The 3,437-nt window shown below is 45.6% G+C and overlaps 1 pseudogene; it reads right to left on the bottom strand.

Moving 5' to 3' along the window:
- Positions 1–1,281: 1,281 nt before the first annotated feature.
- LOC100470765 lies at positions 1,282–1,783 on the bottom strand (annotated as a pseudogene).
- Between the last annotated feature and the right edge of the window lie 1,654 nt (positions 1,784–3,437).

Raw genomic sequence — 3,437 nt, 5'->3', positions numbered from 1 at the left:
TTTTTTTTTTTTTTTTTTTTTTTTTTTTAATTGCTTAAGTTTAAGATATCTGATATGCCAATGTGCTATATTTTGGGGTGGTGTCCTGAACCCCCATCAGCTGTTGTGCTGTTTTTCAAAGACAAAATAAGCATTTCAATTCAGTTTCAGAAAAAGACATCTCATGAATTTGGATTACAAAATATGACATTAAGAGGCTTATTTTTCTGGAAATTCAAGAAAAAGGAATAACCCTTAATATGTTCAATGGTAATTTTCTAGTTATTCCTCTTGCATCAAAGGCTACATACCTTCCGCACGAAGCACCTGCCCTAAGTACCAACCCCTCCCTTCTTCTCCCTTTAGGTGGGACAATTTAATTTCCCTCTACCCCCACCCCTTTGGTTGGTGCCAAAGACTCTGGGCTCTTACCAATGAATAGCAACCCATAGGCAGTGGCACCCAAGGCCCCACCCCCAGCCCCCAGGGCAGACCACAGACAGAGCTGGGATTATTTCTACTCTCTCAGGAAGAAGGAGCCAAACATGGATCCTTAGCACAAGTCAAAGCCCGATTCTGACGGAGAATAAGGACTCCTAAGCCCAGAATAGGTTGCAAGCTGGGGGAAGGTTTTGGGAGGTTTTGCAGCTACTCTATTGTAAGGGAGAAAAACACCTTTTTCCTCTGTCCTTCCAAATTCTTAGCTGGGACCCCCATGACCAGAGAAATACAAATTCATTTGTATAAGTTTTAAGTGACATAGGAGCCTTCACAAAGAAATGAAGAACCAGAGAAATGTTAAACTGAAGTGTTTTTATGCTAGGTTTGATGAGAAGTACAAAGTCGTGGAAAAATATGATAAAACAAAGAATTTCAGATAAGTGTAGTGAGCTGGGGGACAGTGGGCAAGGCCTGTTTCTTTCTTCCAGGGGTAGGGAGGAGGGGACCTCTCCCAAGAGGGTTTCACCACCTGCTGCAGGAGGAGGTCAGATAGTCCTTTCTATACCTGCCGTTTCTCAAATTCCTTCAGCTGCAAATATCCAGTATGTCCAAGGTGCCTTGTTTTGGGGTAGCATGTCCTGAACCCCATCACCATCTTTAGAAATAAGAGGAACCTGGATACTTTTCCACTCCTGTAGCTCCACAGGGGGCCCTGCTGATCCTGAGCCCCAAGGGGATCTGTAAGCACAAAGGGTCTGTACAAATCAGGACAACTTTGCGCTGGGTGGCAAGGAGAGTGACAAGCAGGAGGCAGATCAATGTCATAATCTGTAGGGAGAGGATGTTAGAAGCTTCAGCTCTTTACATAGCTGCCAGTCCTACAGGGCAAAACACAGTAATCAAGACAACCGTTCCAGACTGGTACAGCTGGGTTATCTTCAGGTCTTCTTCTGAGTCCCTCATCAAGGGTCCAATCTCATTGCAGGTGTGATACATGAGAGGGAAAATGGGTGCAGACTTAGCTGTGTGGATCAGTGCTACCCCAGACACAGGGACTTCATGAGTTCCAAATGAGATTCATATTTCCTGGGAACAACAAGGCTGACAAGCCAAAGAGAGACCCTTGAAAATGAGACCACTCTAGTGCCATTATGGCAAGTGGGAGTCACCATGGGAAGAGACCAGCTGTAGATAGGATATGGGGAGACAAAGGACCATTTGAGCCTGTGTTCTCACTCCAGAACCACCCCATCTCTTTGTTGGCTGTGGTTCCCAAAGGAACAACATTTTGGATACAGAGCCACAGACTAAGGTAGGCACAGAAGCAATGACAACCAGTGTGTCCCAACAAGAGTGTGGCCATCTTGGATTCTGGCCAGGACAGAAGTTGCAAAGGCTGTTTTTTACCTGCCTCTTTCATTTTAGAAATATAACTTGACTATTTATCTCTTGTCCTTTAACATTCTTCTGCAAAATTCCTTTTAAAAAATAATATAAAAATTGAACATTGGTATGAGGGCTCTCATATTTTTTATTATGCTGGGTAGTGAGGGTGTCGATGTTTGTTTTATTTTAGTATTATTTATACTTTACTTCTTTGTAGTAAATGTGTGTGTGTATTCTTAGTGTCTTTTAAATTGTAAGGGCTAAGCTTATGGGCAGTAAGATTTGTCACGGAACCTATTCCCTGATACTGGGTGGTTCACTGTCACACACCTTCTGCCTCTGCCCAGATGTCATCAGAGAAGCCATCTCCAGTCGCCTGCTCAGCACCCCATCTCCCTCACCCCATTTTATGTATCCTGTAGCACTTCCTGCATCCATATTCTGTATGTACTCAGTTATTTGTTTATTGACTGCTTCCTCCACTGTAGGCATCAATGGGGAAAGGAACTTGGACTTTTTAGAGTGACCGTATGTCAATGCAGAGCAGTGTGTGGCACGTAGTAGGCCATCAGTAAGTATGTAGTGAATGAACGGGTGAATGATCTGTGTCGTCACAAAACCTGACTAGTCCTAGAGTTAGTACAATTCACATTTTTACTTCTTGTGAGTCATTTACGATGTTATGAGCTCCTAGCAAACCCTCTCAGGTGGACAGGGGAAACATGCGGCTCCTTTCACAGCCCTTGCTGGTGGGTTTGGTAAAAGAGTTTCTGACATGTTCACCTCAACACAATGTAAAGATTGTGTCTCCTCAGTACCAGCGGTTTTGGCAGCCCTGAGGAGATAAAACAGAGCCTGGATGTGCTTTGGTCTAAGTCCCTTTTTTCCATCATTGTAGGAACTGAGGGCCAGGTAGAGTCCACACTTACCCAAGAAGGTGAAGGAAATCTGTGAACAAATTGGGGCCACGCCAAGTGCAAAACTCCATTTGAGAGATGAGGAAACGGAAGCCTGTTTAGTGCTGCCCAATTTCTAGCCTGTCGTGACAGGCATCAGCAATTACTGTGCGGCGCCCCGGGGGACTGCTCCTCACCGGAGGCGAGTCAACAACCCCGGGCCTTGGCACGGCTCACAGAGTACCCCATCTGTCTGCTGGAAAATTCTGGCTCCAAAAGCCGAAGTAATCTTCCCAAGATAGCAAACAAGAGGTGCAGTTGGGCTTTGCGTTCAGTCAGCTCAGAACCAGAGCTCTTCACTGTGGTGCGCTCATGCCCTGAACCCATATTCAGCATCCGACACGTTCCCAGGCGCTGAGGGGTCTGGGGAGGATATATTCATCTCTTTTCCTTTACAGCCGCACACGGCTGTTTCTACCTGACAGTGATAGGTGGGAGGAACGCCCACCAATGTTGTGAGGAGCTTTCTGCGCACTCTCAAGGCCACCAGACAAGTTAACGTTATCCCTCAAGGGCTGGTCGGTCTTAAGTGACACCATCAGGTGGATATGCACTGTTCTGGACTGGATGTTTGTGTCCACTTCCAAGGATGGCTATATGTCGAGATGGGGCCTCTAAGGAAGTAATTCAGGTTAAATGAAGTCATAAGAGCGGGATCTTAATCTGTTAGGATCG

This window comes from Ailuropoda melanoleuca, unplaced genomic scaffold (genome assembly GCF_002007445.2).
Source record: "Ailuropoda melanoleuca isolate Jingjing unplaced genomic scaffold, ASM200744v2 unplaced-scaffold5699, whole genome shotgun sequence".
In the NCBI taxonomy this organism is placed as follows: Eukaryota; Metazoa; Chordata; class Mammalia; order Carnivora; family Ursidae; genus Ailuropoda; species Ailuropoda melanoleuca.
This window is presented reverse-complemented; position numbering and strand designations above follow the sequence as displayed.